General features: G+C 44.4%; 1 protein-coding gene across 1 annotated transcript in view; it reads right to left on the bottom strand.

Annotated features, from left to right (window-relative positions):
• The window catches only part of celf2 (cugbp, Elav-like family member 2), a 186,776-nt gene extending 169,236 nt beyond the window's left edge, over positions 1 to 17,540 (bottom strand). The window contains exons 1-2 of the mRNA XM_061761908.1: positions 17,209 to 17,540; positions 16,824 to 16,960 (exon numbers count right to left, since the gene is read on the bottom strand). The gene's annotated coding sequence lies outside the window, so the exon portion shown is untranslated. The remainder of the gene's footprint in view (positions 1 to 16,823; positions 16,961 to 17,208) is intronic.
• Between the last annotated feature and the right edge of the window lie 575 nt (positions 17,541 to 18,115).

Genomic DNA, 18,115 nt, shown 5'->3' with positions numbered 1-18,115 from the left:
TTGTGGGTGGCCACGTCTGGGTTATTTCTAGCTCTGCCTTTGACCTTATTTCCCCCCCCCCCCCCTTTTTCAGCGCAGGTGCCGAGCTTCGTAACCTTTGCGAGGCTCGGTCCCCCGCTGCCGCCTGAGCGCTCGTCGTCGTTAGCGCACGAGTGCGCGCGCATGTCTGTGTTGACGGCGCGCGAGAAGACGCGGATTAGCCGCGTGCAGACAGTTATTGCCCTGCGCGCATTAAGAGTCGCCATCACTCACTTTTAAAGGTCAGCATGCCGAAACAAGGGGGCGCCGGAGGGGCCGCAAATCACCGTACAAAAGAGCCACAGGGGAGGCGAGAAGGCAATGCGAGAGAGAGAGAGAGAGAGAGAGAGCGAGGACATGCCTGGTGCCCATTCACCTTATGACCTCTGAACTCTAAAGCAAAGGGGCCCCAACCTTTTTTTTTTTTTTTTAAAACCATACAGAATTTCTCTTGCGGAGTCACTTGTTGCTAGGTAGAATTCACAGGGCACAGCCAGTGAAGCCACATTGATTAATTTGGCTCCTGAATGACTCCTCTCTGTTCATGACAAACTCTTTTGTGTGCGTGTCCTGTTCAAGCAGAAAAGAGGGTCTGTATCCCCTTGTTTTTTTTTTTTGCCAGAACTGTGGTTTCTTTGTATTCTGATGGATATTTTTGGAGAATTTCAGCCATTCGGTCGAAATGAACACAGTTTTCAAAGGAAATAAAAAGGAAAGAGAGTTAGAAAATTTGAATAAAAAATGACAAAAATCAACAAGTCAAATGTTTGCTTGGTAACTTCTCGCTCGGCAGATTTCATGCGGCGCGATCATTCGTTCGCCACAGGCCAAGCGAGACAAGCGCAGCGCTACATTAATTTATCATTTGTAAATCTGTATTTCACAATAGCATACAATTTCAGCCTCTCACCAGTAAATATGCTCCGATTTCTGGAGTCCAGCGTGAAAGCAGACAGATTATCTTTTGTTTTTTCAAAATGAGACATTTGCAAACATCTGTTTACTTTGGAAAACAACCAACATTTTTGCTGATTTTGCGACAGGTATTACTGACCAAAACACTCACTGAATCATCAACAATTTATGTTTGTCCATTTTCTGTCAAGTCAAGTTGAAATAATGACCTCTTTTTGAATAAAAGGACAGAAATTTACTTTTTTTATCCAATTCGTTCAAAAAATAATCAAGATGAATTCATTGTTAAACTAATTATTAGCGGCAGCCCGATTTATAGCACAATAGTTTGAGACATTCTTCGACAATATTTTTGATCTTCAGCCAGCCTAGCTGCCAGGTCACGGGCGGAGACGCATTCCCAGATTTATGACTCGCTTCACTCATCTGTTTTAATTGCGCTCTTGATGCGGGGGCCTCGTGAGACGCAATGATCAGGATACAAAAATGTGAAAAGCTCCATTTTCCGTCACCGTCCCCTTGAAGACTTTGAAATTGAGCATTAATCACTCGTTCATTCCCCGGAAATATGAAGTCGAGAAACCAAGGAGCAAGTGTCATCGTTTTGACTAAGTGTGCATTTCAGCCTTGATGGATGACGTTCACAAGTGGCGTCGGTCTACTCCAATGAAATAAACACCGGCATACTCCGCGAGTTAACGCGCGCACGCACGCACGCACGCACCCACAGTGTAAAATCCATATGTCTTGCAACAGGTTGCCGCCAACTGAATGTGAATAAACAGTGGTATATTCGGGCGGAGGATCGATGCGAGCAGATGGATGAATGGCACGCCGAGACACCTCCGCACAGCTCGCGGTGCGTGCGCGCGCGTCTCCGAGGATCAATGGGTGTGATGGATGTGTGACAGGCGGGACGCGCGCTATCGAACGGCGACACTTCCCACTCGGAGACGCCTGCGTCACGCCGCGCGCACGCTCACAACTTGTTTCGGTTTCGGCTTTTCTTGGTTTTTATGGCGGGGTTAAGTGCGGAAGAGATCATTTGTGCAAATGGCTTGCGTCCGGGGTCAAAGGTCAGCCGACACTGGTGGTGATTTCGGCAAATGTTGGCGCTAATTCCAAACTGCTCAGGAATCTTTCTACATCGGTACATTGAAGGAATAAAAATAATAACATGAATAACGATAGATTCCAGATCCTGAAAGGGGGCCTTCAGAAAGCAACGAGGGGGAAAAATATCGACAAATCAGAAAATAAATTGAAGAAGAAAATCTATTCACAAAAAGAAACATGCAAAATAATAAATCAAAACCATAACCATGTCAAACTTTTTGCACGAATAAAATACACAAGAAAAAGAAAAAACAACTAATGAAAGAAGAAATAAAAAAGTAGCTGAATTCAAGATGTTTTATGTGATTCAAAAATGAAAAATACATACAATATACCCAAGTAATGAACATAATGTACAATGAAAATCAAAATATATGAAATACAAAATAATTTTAAGACAAATTTAAGACTTGATGCAACCAAAACAATAAGTGGTGAAGAAAATGGATAGAAATAAATGTCTAAAATAAATACAAATAAAAAGGAGACGCATCGTAACGTAACATCGCCAACTAGAGGCCTGGGGTGCACATTACAGGTCTTGACTGGTTTTCGCCGCGCTCACGTCACCTGCGCACGTCCAACACGCCCCGGATGCGACAATTTGGGGCGCGGCGATAGCCGGTAGCAGGTGCGAGGCGCGCGGACCAGATGCTTCCCGCCTTAATTACCTCCGACAAGACTAACCGGTGTGAGATGGAGGAACGCGGCGCGGCAGCTGGGTCCCCCCCCGAAAAAGAGCCGCGCTCTGATGTATTCAAATGTATGCGCGGCCAAGTCTGTCAAATGTCAAGTGAGCTAATCTGGAAGACGGAACGCGGCGAGTCGGATGAGAGACGAGCGGTCGTCCGGGACCGCCGTTGTCATGGCAGCCAATCAGGTGACAGGGTCCAGGCGGGACGTGACACCGGAATGCACAGATTGATGGCTTTTGTTGACGGTTGAATAAATCAGCATATTGACGACTTTGATCAGCTCAGAAACGACCGGATTTATTTGGTAAATTCAGCCCCCGAAGCCAGCTTCACTGAGAAACATGGAATTTGGTAGACATGGCGATCGAGAATGGACCCACGAGAAAAGTCGAAAGAAGCCACGCCCGAAAAGAGACAGGAACTTTGTCAATTTGGTTTCAAGTGGCTGGCGTCTGGAATTGTTTTTGAAAATTCATCCCCTTTGTCGGCTTGTCCATCCTGAGGAGACCCACAAAAACGTTTCAAGAAGCCATGCCGCAAAAGGCATGGGAGGTTTGCCGTTTCGGATTGAAACCGGCTCCCACGGTCGTCCTATCCGCTTGCATTAGTGTGCACTTGACTAATTCTGTTGCAATCGGAGCGCAAAACCTTCTTTCTTTTTGGCCAGCTTCCCTCCGCAAGCTCGCCCCCCCCCCCCCCCTTGATCCGCAGCCCCCGAGCGCAATCGATGAGATGCTTTAACGCACCCACCCTCACACCACCACCGCCGTCCAACCCGCCCTCGGGGGCAGTCACGTGACCCTCCCCCCCCCCGGCTCAACACGCCCACTTCCTGGTTGCTGAGGTGAAGCATCACCACGGGCGACGGGCCAAAAGAGGGGGAGGAGAGGGATGAGTGAGGGAGGGCTGTGAAAAGATGCGCGAGGGGGGCCTGGAAAATCGATGTTCTCGCAGATCGTGCGCCCACACACGCGCACACGCAGGCTGGCATTCACATGCATTCGCCGCACGTCACGAGTTAAATGTTTCCTGCGTCGGACAAGCGGGTAGAAAGGAATCTCCCGGCCCGCCGCTGACACCGCTACGAGTCTTAACTTCAACTCTGCCATCATTAGAGCGGCCATTTAACGCGCCAAGTGGGAGATTTCCAAAGGAGAGCCTTTCCCCCCCCCCCCCCCCCCCCCTCCGGTATCCGAGGTGTGGTGTTTCTTTTCAAATGTCACGCGGTGATATTTAAAGGCACGAAGAGGCTTGTGAGAAAACCAAGGATGCCTGCTTTTGCACATCACAGGCATCCTTGGTTTTCTTCTTCTACTTGATTAGTTTTGTTTGTGGAAAACCCTCAAGGTCCAAGTTGGTAATGCTTGAAAGTCAGACTTTCTTCTTGGGGGATGGGGGGGGGGGGGGGAGAAAAAAAATAAAATATATATATATATATATATATATATATATATATATAAATATATTTTTGTTTCTCACAATATTAGAATTTTAGTCTTTAAAAATATTTTTTTTTAAAACAAAAAAAAAATAAAAATAAATCTACACTTTTTTTCCCACTTGTTTAATTATAAATTTATGGAGGGAAAAAAAAAAACAATGTATGCTAATTCTGTATTCATCCACATACGCTTAAAACTGACTTTTATTCCTGAAAAAAAAAAAAACACTTTTCCCCAATAATTCTGTATTTATTCTCGTAGAATTACAAACGTATGCTTGAAAGGAATAGTACTCAATTTTGTAATCTAATGTTCTTTGTAATTAAAAAAAAACTTTTCATAAAAAAATACTACTTTATTCTAAAAGAGAACAGACTTTCTTCTGATGAACAAAACCCTATTCAAGAAAGTTATTTTTTCCTACAAAAATGAGGAAAATTCAATTACAACATAATTCTCTCCCAAAAACTATTCTGTACTTATTCTCATCAGATTCCAACTATATGCTCAAAAAAGGATGACTTTATTATCGAAAAGAAATGTTTCTTTGCAAAAAATACTATTTCACTCTCAAAAAATATTCATTTTTCCAAAAATTTAAACCACTTAATTCTAGAACAAAATATGACTTACCTTAAAAATTAAGACTTTATTCTCGTATGATTAGAACTATCTTCGAAAATGTACTACTACTTGCTTCTAAAATTCCCCCAAAACTTTTGCGCAAAAAAATAAGCTTGCTTAGAAAAAGAAAAACAAAAAAAGACTTTCTCCTGAATTTAAAAGGAAAAAAATACGACTTTTTTTCTCAAATAAATGCATTTGACGGTGGTATTTGGTTCAATTTTTATCCCTGATCGTACATCGGGCTGACAGCAGCGTTCATCCTCTCACGCACGCACGCACGCAACGCACGCCCGCCCACGCTCACGCGCACTTTCTGTCACGGGCGGCCTCCACACACTCACTGTCCATTAGGACTCGTGCACAAGAGGAGAAGAGGCGGGGCTCCCCATCAATGGCTCCCACGCGACTCCACGAGGACCCGCGCGCGCGCGCACATGCATGTGTGTGTGTGTGTGTGTGTGCGCGCGCGCTTGTTCATTCCCCACTTGTGTAGCTGCACGGCGAGGAGTGCTCTTGTACGTAATGGCTTCGAATGGAATCTGGTGAGCGTGGAGAAAGGACGACGTGCACTTCTCCCTGAATTCTGTCAAGGCAATTACGTGCCCGCGTGGCGCTTTGGGTGACACGTATACGTGTGCGTGTGTTTTAGTGCGGATGTATTAAAAGGCTTTGGCGTCCTTTTGAACGACGGCGGCATGAAAGTTAGTCGCGGGAGCTTTTACGTTGCCGACACAACGGCACGCAACTGGAGAGCAAAAGGTCGCACTGTATTCTTGGAAAACTGACATTTTTTCCGAGGTGGGGGGGGATCTTCGTTTAAATTCTTTCATTTAATTTATTTTCCCAATTATATTCTTGGAAAATATACGGTGCTACTTTTTCCTCAATTTTTTTTTCCTTCAAATTTATCATATTTTCCCCCTAATTAAAATATTTATTTATTTGCATGAGTTACAACTTTATTTTTCATATAAACCCTTTTCTGTTAAATATGCATTTATTCCCATATAAAAATGTTCTTGTATTTCTTTTCTGGGGAACAAAAAAATCTAACATTAATAAAATTACCAATTTATTCTCGAGAAAAACTAAGCTACTCCTATAAAGGTTTTGTTCTAAATATAAAATTCTCAGAAAATGTATTTATTCTAAAACAAATCTAATTTAGTCACGAGATTCAAAATGCATTTTAGAAAAAAGAAAAGCTACTTATTTGCATGCGATTTCAACTTTATCCTCCCAAAAACACTTCTTTAAATAAAATAGTTTATTGTAATTTTAAAAATTAGTAAAAATTCTAAGAAAAAAAAAAGTTTTATTTTTTTTATTTTTTTTTTTTACAACTATTCCTGAAAAACAATTACAAAATACAAATGTAAGAGTTTTGTTCTTGACATTATGAAAAAATATTTAAAGATTTTCTGTACTCACTCTCAAGATAAATTCTAGAAGAGAAAGATTCTAAAAAACTAATTTAAAAATAATCAGTATTAATTAAAAAGTTTTTAAACTTTATTCTTAGTTACTAATACTAAATCTTAGTTACTGTTGTAATTTTACAATTTTATCCAAATATTTTTTTTAATTCTCAAATCTTTATTCTTGAAACATGAAACTTTTTTTCTGAAGTACTTATTCATAGTTGTATTAGAATTATATTCTTGAAGTTCTCAACCAAAATCTGTATTCAGTTTTACGATTACGAATTGAAGACCAAAAGAAAAAAGAAAAAAAACTTGGAGTCTCATGCGATACTTCTGCTACAATTACGACTATTCTCGAAAAAATACTGCCATATTTTTTCCTCAAAATATATATTTTTTTCAATTATTATGAAATCATTCTATAAGAAATATTTTTAAAAATTCTTGCCTATAAATGTAGTTTCTTTTCTTTTCCAGAAAGAGACACTCCCTTTGGCTTGTGCGTGTTTCAGCCTCCAGCTTCAAAGTACGACGTCACATCGTGGGAGGTTTTCCAGCATGCGTCCGCCGCTCGGCGTATCGTCATATTTCATTTCATATTTCACAGTCCAAAGCAACTGTACAGCACAACGTGGGCGGGGACGAGTCAGCGGGGGGCGGCCTAAATGAGTCGGGGAAAAAAGTGTCGCCTTCACCCAGACGTGGCACGGCGCCCGCCGCTCGCGAGAAATAATTCAGACGCCGTCGAGTTCAACCGAGCGAGGAGGAGGAAGAAGAAGAAGAAGAAGAAGAAAAAATGACAAGCGAGGGAAGTCGACGAGCGGGCGCCATTACGGACGCGCGACACGCCGCAAGTCTCAGAACTTGAAATGTGTCCAACCGGACATTCCACCAAAGACAAACATCAAATGAAAATCAATACATTTGGATCAACTTGCTCAAGATCGAGCAAGATTCCAATTTTATTCTTGATGAAAATATAACCTCTTTAATTCATGTATTCATTATTTTTTTTTTAAATATAATTCATTTTCAATTCAACTGCATTTGTACCAATTCTAATAATTGGACCTCTTGATCAAAGTGTTTTTTGTTTTGCTTTTTTTGGCACTGGATTGCGCATTCTCCATTTTCTTACGGTTGAAAGTTCCCCGAAGCTTTCAAAGTGTTTTCCTCGCGCGATCGAGCCGCGCGACGTCGGTCATCGCGCGGCTCGATCGCGGACGTTCAATGAGCGCAGACGTCGTCGGGGGGCGTTATTTGGCAGGAGAGCGAGGAAGAGGAGGAGGTGGAAGGTGAGGAGCGCCGTCGACGATCGTCGGCGCGTTCATTGGATGTCGAATACGTTCACAGCTATTCATCCGCGATTGCTCGGCGTGTGCTTCGCGAAACAAAGTTGAAAAGGCGCAGAGCTGGCCAAATGCGCTCAAACGCGCACATCTGCAAAAAGGTGTGCGTCCCAAAACCCACAAACGACTTCAAGTGCGTCCCCTTTTTTTATTACTTTCTTTTTTTTCCTTTCTTCGTTGGGTTCCGACAGCCCGAATACGATCGTTCTTTGAAAGCCGGTTGTTCCAGAGTGAATCAGGAAAGATTCTGACAGGACGCTTTCACGGTACGGCATTTACAGCTGTCAAATATTCTTTTTTCGGGCCGGGCGAGCACCGATACCGGGTCTCGGTCTCGGTATCGGGTACTTGTGAAGGTTGCAGATAAGTTTCGTCACTTCCGCTAACAATCGGGCTAAACTCAGCGACATTCAAAGATCTTAAAACAATCCGGACGTATTACTTCCACATACTTCCTTGACACCAATTACTACTTTGCCAGCGCTTTGGCCACAGAAAACAAAAGTCAGCTAATTTGGATTGAAGACAAAAAACAAAAACAAAGCGTGTTACGTCCTCCATTGTTGTTCACAACGTAGACGCGTTATCGCGTCGCACATCACGCGCATTCTCGTGGGAATAACAACCAATAACAAGCCGTCGTCTGCGTTCTGTCGTTATCACGAACGAGCAGATTGTTTTGATAGCACGCGTATATTAGCGCCGCGCTAACAAAGGCCATTATGCGGCGGGTTTCGGGAGGTTAATGCGGTTCAGTGACCTCATCTGCGAGACGCTAACGAGGAGGACAAATTGTCAACTTGAAAGCCGCTCACGCCAAGACGTCTTTATGCTTTCCCGCCGGTCGTTTCGTCACACAATAGCGGCGAGTTGAAAAGGTGCCAGAGAACACACAAAAGACTCGGGAAAATTTTGCACAAGTGCGAGGACGGACGCTAGCGTGTAGTCGTAGTTAAAAATGACTACTTTCCTATTCGCCATTTGATGATGTTTTTGAACATTTCATTCAAAAAGAGCCTTCAAGCCCCAGCTGAAGTTTAGTCTAAAACTTACGTTACACGTTGCGTATTGAAATCAACCACACGACTAAGCCTTTCAGTGCCCTAGCGTAATACTAACGACCAACACACGTAGACAGACAATTCAACAGCAGCACAACGAATATTCTTCGCAAAGAACCACGAATATTAATGCTGTACAGATGTGCTGGAGGATTTTAGACATCTCAATGAACAGTAAATCCGTCCGATGGACATTGAATTGATGCGCTGACAAAAACAGTTTCTTTCCTTTTACTTTTATTTAGTTATGGATGTTTTTATAAAGTGCTATTTGTCCTCATTAAAATACGCACCACAACAATTTGTTTTTGTGGGAGGACTGGAACAGATTAATGGCATTTCCATTCATTTCAATGCGAACGGATGATTTGGGTTTGCAAATTCACTCGCCTTGGTGCCAAGGAACGATCGTGACACACTTTCTACTACCTACCGGAACACATACTCTGTTTACACCACACAGATACACAAACTCCGTTGGAGCGCAAGATGCTTAAAACCTGTCCGACTTGCAACCCGTCGGCATTGCTCACCCTCATAATCGACACGACAAGCTGAGAGTGACCCGCCTCATCTTTATCTTGACGCAAAACGCTGTGCTGATTTCAAATGCAGTGTGATGCAACGCCGCCATCTACTGGCGTCTGTTTGTCGTTAGAGCGGTTTACAAAGCTGAATTTCACATACAAGCTAGGCGAGATCCTCTTTGCACGCCAACCTTTTGAAAAACAAACTTTGAAGGTTGATATTCACCAGAACATCTACGCTAATTTCAACGCGTCTCTGGTGTTTCATATTATACGTTAGCTTCATCCTAACCGACTTTTGTTGCTCTGATGATGTATTGGTTGAGCATTTTGGCGTTTCACTGTACAATGATAAATTCTCTTTTGTTTTCTGCGTCGGTTTTACAGTTAACTTCAAGTGGCGGTGACCCATTTTGAGGCACTGTGGCTCTTTTTTGAAGAACTGCACGCGAACCTGCTTTTTGATTTCCTCAAAGCAACGCTATACGTCGGCGAGAGCGAGAACAGCTCGTCGTCTTAAACAAAATTAAGTATGCTTTCACACGTTTAAAGCAGGGGTGTCAAAGTCATTGCAGTTCTTGGGCCACATGAAGCCATCAAGCGGGCCAGACCGGTGAACTGATAGCATACTTAATCAATAGTATACGTTTTCCCTTTGTTTTAAAGCAAAGCTGTACAAGTACATCTTTTTATTTTTATGATTTTACAAAACAACCTCACACTTAAATGTTTGCTTCAATGTATCACCTATTTGTGTGCGTTTAATACCTCATCACAGTGATTGTATTTAAAAGCAGAACATTTTAAGTCACATTTATTTGGAACTGAAAAATATAGCTTAGCACTTAAAATTAAATCAATTTATGAAGAGCAAGAAATGAATTTCAGTCAATTTTCTACACGAGTGTCATCATTATCAAAACGATCCCCAACCCCAAATGTATTTTTTTGTCACATTCAAATTCATCCTGTGGGCCGAATGGAACCCCTTGCAGGCCAGTTTTGGCCCGAAGGCCTTACGTTTGACACCTCAGGTTTAAAACGTGGGACGGGTCACGAACTACTCAGAAAACGTTTTTTTAAATGGTTTCTCTCTGTGACGGAATTTGGGTGGGCCTGAACCCGAACCCGCCGAGATAAACGGGAGTTCGCCGCACTTGCTCTCGATCACCCCTACAGGCCACTGTGTGCATAACGCCGTCTTGAATGTCACCCGCGTTCAAGAAAGCGATTAGCCGACAGTTTGGCGCGTCCCTCTCCGGGATGACAAATGGCTGGCACGGGGCGAGTGGCGAGCTCTGATAAATGTCCCCCCGCCCCCCCGCCCCCCGAGTGCTGTGTGTTAGCGCAAGAGCTAACTGCAGAAGGTGAGGCGACACGCCGCAGGAGGAGTCCAAGATAAAATGCAGATTGACGGCCGAGCGTGGCGGCCAAATGCTAATACACTGGCTGACATTTAAGATGGCGGCCTGGGTTAGCGCGCAACGCTCAGACGGGCGAGAAACGCCCCAAAAATACCACAAGCACCATCTGCTACGTGCGCTTTTAATCAAGAAAACTAGCACTGTATGGGGGGAAAAAAACATAACGAAACATAATAAGAGGTGCAGTCAAAAAGTAATGTTACCTACAAATAATTGAAAGTTTTTTACCGCCTGTCCTCTTCCCGTCGGCCATTTTGAATGACAATGACATGATTTTTGGAAGCTCGTCAGAGGCAGAGAGCTGTGATTGAATCTCTCGCTTTGGAACGGGAACCGCCGCTAAACATTCTCAAAAGTTTGCAAAATGTGGACGGGAAGCTGCACCAGACGAGAGCACAGTCAAAAAGCGGGTGTCCAGGATCAAAGGCCGAGAACAAGAGCCCGCTTCGAGTGACCGCCGTGACGACCAGAAGAGCGGCAGACCATCTTCGGCGGTCAATCCTGGGAAATGTGCGAGGGTCGCCAAACTGATCACAAAAGATCGTAGAGTCACCACTGACGTTTTCCTCCCTTGCTCTTCCGCCTTCTCTGTGACGTGCACGCACTCACGGCCGACAACGAGGCGCTCTAAAGCGGCCACGTCAGCGGACTAAAGTGCAGACGTGAACGACGGTGCTCAAGGTCTTATATAGCGGGGGTGGGGTGACTCACGGTAAAAATAAATGACTTGGGGGGGAAAAAAGAAAATCGGGAAAACCAAGATGGTGAAAAAGCAGTTGAACGCTACACAATCGAGTACTTCCTACTTTTCGGCCTTTGTCAGGTTTGAAGACAAAACAAAGAAAGTCCAGCATGTAGCGTTGCTCTGCCTTGGCGGAGGTCCCCGTTGAAGTGCCGCCAGCCGCATTTAGTGTCGCGTTACCAATATTACGGGACGTGTGACAATGTTCCGTGTCTGACCCCGGTTAGCAGACTGCCGGATTGTTTTGGGAATTAGCGGAAGAAACACTGAGGAGAGATTAGCCCTCTTCGGCGATGTAATCAGATTTCGTGTTTTTTGGACCCCCCCCACCCCTTACCCGAGCGTCCTCGCCAACACCGCTGAGCTAATCTATTGAATGTCGCCTGCAAAACAAAAACCCCACCGCCGCCTCACCTCGCCAAGCCACGCTTTCATTTCCCAGACGCTCGTTTAGCGTCTCTGGCTCCTACGTCCTTCCTTTCCTCATCCTCTCTTCGGAGCGCTTGTTGCTGCTCGTTAGCGCCTTGGTGGAGGCCTGACATTAAAGAGCCCGCGCTGTCTTCGAGGCTTCCTGCCAACTTCACAACACCCGCGCACAAAGCATCTTCATTACTTTCAGAGGCGACCGCAAACACACACGTGTAACGGCGGAATGCGGATCGGATGTTGCCGTAATTAAAAACGCCACTCTGTTTGACAGGACGGGAGGAAGGTTGGGGCCTGGGGCGGGGGGGACGGTTCATGGGAGGTGGACGGAAGGGAGGGGAAGGGGAGTCTGCTGTGGACCTTTCTTTAATGAGGATCCTAATCAACCGCGGAGACGCTGCCCTGTGAGCCCCCAGGTTCATTAGAGCGGGGGAAACCTGCCGACCGGCTGCCGAGGAAGGCGGGAGGAGAAGGGGGATGGGGGGGGCTCGCCGAGATGGGGGTTTGAGGCAGGAATGGTTAAGTTTTTAGCCACCTCGCAGAGCAAAAGAGAATTTTTCCGTTCAAATTTACAAGGAGTCGGACAGAATCTTTCAGCTTGAAGGATGCCTAGAAAATAACCAAAACGGCCCTTAAGTGGCGCAAATGGCGGACTCGCTGTGTCTTTTCGAGCACCGCTTCTTCTTTTGATGCTCTGCTCACGACGGACGTGCCGACCGAAGTTCCCGGTGCCAAGTCAAACTGGCTACGAAAACGATTGCAGAGGGTGAGAATCCCGGGCACTGAACCCTAAAATGGCCGACCTCCCGTGTCTTTTCAGGCACTGCTGATTGAGACTTTTTGGGGGCTCAACCAAATGTCGGGTTGCAAAGTGAAACGTGTTTTGGGGACTGATTGTTTACATTTACGCAAGAATGGGAAATATGACGAACGACGACAAAGAAACAAAAGCAATTCCACTCTGGACCGTGACTTTGGGTTGCGCACAATTGAGGAGCAAGCAAACGGCTCATTTTGCCACTTTTGGAACCGAGAGCAGCTTGTTGTTCGCAGAGACGAGTGAGGCTGCCGTGCTGAAAACTCTATCAGTAGCCATCCAAGCCCCTAAAAAAAGAGAGAAAAAAGTCCAGGAGGGATGGCAGATGGCCAGCGAGATAACAGAGCGGGTCATTGGCTAAGTCACGCCTGCCATCGATCCTCCGATTGGCTGTCTGGACGCTTCGACACGGCGGCCGCAGCCTTTGATACGCACGTCGGCTGCTGTGTGCGCGTGTGTGATAAATAACGCACGGTGACGCGTGTGTTAGCGAGTGTCAGCTCTCTGCACTTGCCAAGCGTTTGCTGCAGGATCTTCGATACCCCCCGTCGGCGTTAAAGGCCACCACAGCGTGTGTCACAATTTCTTCTTCAAGTGTCGTTCGCCGTCATTGTGATGATTTCACAAAAAAACGTGTGCAACTGTCGCCATTGTCGTGTGGTACGCGTGTCACGTGAGCATCTAGCATTAGCATATTAGCATTTGTAAGAGAATTTAGTTGGAAATCGCGCATAAAGCAGAAGGGTAAGAAAAATCTGTCAGTCTAATTTTTTCATCATCGTGGTCTCACAGTATCAAGATTTTCACATCGTACTTATTTTATGTCATGGCTTTTTCGCGACACGGCGGGATTTTTTGTGGAAATTATTTTTTTCCCCACACAGACTAAGGTGACTGCAGAAAAAAGAAGATCAACAGCTACTGCAATGCACAACTGTCTTACAAACTAACTGCACGTCTACTGCAAAACAAACATCAAAAGCTAATTTAATATAGCTAGTTAGAACAAATTCTAATCCACAACAAGTGGTTAGGATAGAAGGAAACGGAAACAGCAGCTGGTGCTCTTTCGATCGCTTTATTGAACAAACTATAACAAAATAAACGGGTAACAAGTACGTTCATAAGTCACAACTGAGGCCCAGTCACTCGACATTCAGACTTGCTAACGGTTAGCCAGTCAACAGCCAGCCGCTAACCTGAGTCAACAGCCAGTCGGCACTACACTGTCATTGGCTGACTCGCACGTCACTCACCAGGTCAGGGCCCAAAACAGAAGTCCAGGAAAATTGTGCCGGGCCTCCTAAAAAGGCACGAGGGCCCAGATCTGGCCCGTGGCCTTGAGTTTGACACCTGTGCTTCAGAGGCATATTTGCCCCCGAAAATAACGGTCAAATTGCGATTTGTCCGACGGCGCTGATCATGAAAAGCATAGAGAAGAGGCTCCACTTGGCCTTACGCCCGCGGCAAACACTGGCGTTAACAATTAAAATTCTGCTCGGCTGAGTAAACGTCGGCGCTCGGAGGTCGGCCGGGCTCGCCGCATTACAATCATCGCCTGCTTTGTTCAACTCAACGATGAAGAGCAAACATCTATTTTTAATCCCAAACGTGTACGACAACCCTTCGTGATGCTCGCTAAAGTCAAGAAAAAAAACAAATTTATACACACTATTGGGTCACCTAATAAGATTTGTGCGTTTAATAAGCACATTATTGTAATGGTGGCGCTCTTGCCAAAGCAATTAGTGATACATTATAAGTTTGTGATACATTATCTCGTGTTGACAGCCTGGGGGAGCTTCGCAATCAAACATTCATTATTCACAAGGTAATTAAGTTCAGAGGTGTTCCGCTCTTAAAACTTTCCGCCGTCGTGACGCCAAAACGTACACCGTCCGGCGCACAATAATGATTTTAGTTGACATTGAACGAGCGAGCAGCGTTCTCGCTTGTCCTGCAATCCCACTTATGTCCACAGGCGGTAACGGTGAGTCACTCAGAGCGTCGTTAAAGTGGGACTTTGGCTTACGACAGCTCCACCGAAGTGGGTCAAAACATGTGAAAAGGTGCAGAAGTTACGTCACTTTATTTCCTTGCCTTCTATCTTATGATATTACAGCATGTTTTTATATAATAGAGTTAAAGTTAATTCTCCTCATGAAAATCTTTCATAGAAATCACAAATCAATTTTCTCCTTTGAAGTGCATTGAAATGCCCTTTTTCGGTTCTAAAACAAACTTGTTTATTTTTGGGGGGGGAACCCCGAAAATGCTTATTAGCAGTGGTGTGTGTGTGAATATATATATATATATATTCCTGCCCCAAGTGGACGAATTCAAGTATCTTGGGGTCTTGTTCACGAGTGAGGGAAGAATGGAACGGGAGATCGACAGGCGGATCGGTGCAGCGTCTGCAGTGATGCGGACTTTGTATCGGTCCGTTGTGGTAAAGAAAGAGTTAAGCCGAAAGGCGAAGCTCTCAATTTACCGGTCGATCTTCGTTCCTACCCTCACCTATGGTCATGAGCTGTGGGTCGTGACCGAAAGAACAAGATCCCGGATACAAGCGGCCGAAATGAGTTTCCTCCGCAGGGTGTCCGGGCTCTCCCTTACAGATAGGGTGAGAAGCTCGGTCATCCGGGAGGATCTCAGAGTAGAGCCGCTACTCCTCCGCATTGAGAGGAGCCAGATGAGGTGGCTGGGGCATCTGATTCGGATGCCTCCCGGACGCCTCCCTGGTGAGGTGTTCCGGGCATGTCCCACCGGGAGGAGACCCCGGGGACGCGCTGGAGAGACTACATCCTTCGGCTGGCCTGGGAACGCCTCGGGATCCCCCCGGAAGAGCTGGATGAAGTGGCTGGGGAGAGGGTAGTCTGGGCGTCCCTGCTGAAGCTACTGCCCCCGCGACCCGACCCGGATAAGCGGTAGAGAATGGATGGATGGATGGATATATATATATACACACACACACACACACACACACACACACACACTTCCAATGCAATTATAATGGGCATCAATTATCTGTGGAATTTGGCTATTCACAAGCGGCCCAGTCCCTACGCAGCGTTTTCAATTCCAAAAAAGAAGCAATAAGCATGACGACAGCAGCCGATTAATTCCTAGCTGTCAATTAAATCTGCGACCTCACACCAGCCAGCGTTAGCGGCACCACAACAACAACAACAACACAAACATCAAAGTTTGACAAGACGACGAGTCAACTTTTGGATTCTCTTCTCTCTCTTTTCAAAGACAACGTGAGGAAAGACGAAAGAAGAAGAAATAATGAGCTCTAAATGTTCTTCTTTTGTTTCCGCCAGCTGTCATTGGCGGTGTTGTGGTGGCGCGATGCTGCCACCTAAAGGCCGAAGAACACACTGCAGCTTGTCTCCACTCAATCCAAACGACGACAAAGCAACAAAATGAAAACAGGATCGTCAGATCGAAATGGAGGAATTCTGGAAAATTATTCCCGGACTGAGAGGACTCAATTATATGATGACACTGGGACATTAATGTGTGAAACAGATTTTTGTTTTTAATTCTAAAACACAAAAACAAAACAAAAAATCATTGCTAGAAATGTGATGGCCCTTTTATTTGAAGTTACTTTTAAAAAATGTAATCCGAGAAGAAAGATACATTTGTCCAACGACTTTTTCTGGTGACGTCATCAGCAAAACTGGTTACTGCTCGTGCTCATGCTGCCGGGTGCAGAGAGGAATAATAAATTACAAATGTACTCAATATTTGATCGTTTTTTTGTTTTTTCATACTGACACCTGAACAAGTATTGACTCGAGTGCTCAAATATACCGATAGTGATTTTTTGCCTTAAATATTAGCAACTGATACTTTGAAATAAGGCCAGTAGCGGCCCGATACCGATACTTTGGTATCGCTTCTCTAACATCGCAAATATTTTCACATTTATTATAATATATTCATTTAAATAAATTGTGTATTGAATAACCCAACAGTAAAATTCAAACTCAGATGGCACAAAAATAGCACACTAACACAAAATGTGTTTTTTTTTTATATACCATCAAAAAATTTTCGTCTCTGCTAAGTTTTTGAAATTCGAACTCAGATTGCACACGTATACTTTACTACCATAGCTTAATGCTAATGCATAATAGGAAAAGCCATTTGTGGGCTAGTAGACGTTAGCATACAAACAAACACAGCCGAGCAACGCATCCAATCAGAGTCAACGACAATATGTACGCACCTGCTCTGCTGCTTCTTCTTCTTGCTCTTGATTACGCTGCACGTCTTCCAGTCGAGCTCGGTGATGCCCGCCATGTTGTGGCACAACGCGGTACTACACTGACGGCGCCCAACTCCAAATTCCAACTTGACCAAACACTGTAAAAATCCATGAACAAATTATTGTTTAAAAATATGCAATAATAATAATAATAATAATAACTGTGGCACTCGACATGCATCCTCATCTTCCTCGTCACCAGTCTACTGCGCCTTTTGGTGGCCCGCACCCTCGCACGTCTGGACTCGTATATTAAAATGGAATCATTACAAATGTATACTAGATTCTTATTTTTTAAGTGCAAACGTTTAAATACTTTTTTAAACAACTGAATTAAACGTCTTACCTGTTCGCTTGGTTCAAGCAGTCTCAAAATTGTCTTCAAAATTAAAAATACAAAAACGTCTTTTTTCTTTTAAGCCATCCGGTCCAACGACGGAAGCCGAAAAAATGATTTGGACCTGCTTCAAAACAGCACCTACACCATCAAAATAAACAATGCATTCATTGCTAACTCACTCGCTAACTCGCTAACTTGCAGCTAACTGCTTAAAAACAACATGTTACGTTCGTCGGAGTAAAAGGCCAATGTAAACACTGGACTGGACTTACGACGACGGGCTAACGGCTAACAGCTAATCGCAATCCAGGTGTGTGCGGCAGGCCGACAAACCGGAAGTACAATTAACCGCAGCTGCAAATAAACCTCACCCACCTCAACAACAACACAAAAAAAAAATGTAATCCCCCTTCAACAACATACTTACTTAGTAACTCTCCGACCAAATATAAAATAAATACTTATTCAAGTGAAGGACAATGTCAATAAAAAGAATTGCTCCACGTCATTCACTCACGTGTCAAGTTAGCGGTTCAAAGCGAGAGTGGCGCACGCAACCGCAGCAATCAAACTTCACAATAAAACAGGAAGTGCTGGAAAAAAAACATCCAAACGCTCTGATCTGTTGAATGCATAAAGCGCATATCATTTTAACATTGAATTGCTTCCGCTGCAATACGGTAGCCAGTTATTCCAATCAAAATGATTTGTTGTCCAACTTGTGTATCTGTCGTGGGGGTGACGTGGGTGGTCCGTTACACATGCATATGTCATTCGTACAAAAGTAAACGCAGAGCCAAAGAGTCGAGTGGTGTACGACATTGTTTAAAAATATTCTGGCTTTTTTTACCATGTGTATTTCATGTGTTTTATGAAATTGCATTGTCCCCTTTCAAAAATAAACTGATAAACA

The sequence above is a fragment of the Phyllopteryx taeniolatus genome, chromosome 22, assembly GCF_024500385.1.
Source record: "Phyllopteryx taeniolatus isolate TA_2022b chromosome 22, UOR_Ptae_1.2, whole genome shotgun sequence".
Taxonomy (NCBI): domain Eukaryota; kingdom Metazoa; phylum Chordata; class Actinopteri; order Syngnathiformes; family Syngnathidae; genus Phyllopteryx; species Phyllopteryx taeniolatus.
The sequence above is the reverse complement of the archived record's forward strand: the minus strand, read 5'-3'. Positions and strand labels throughout refer to the sequence as shown.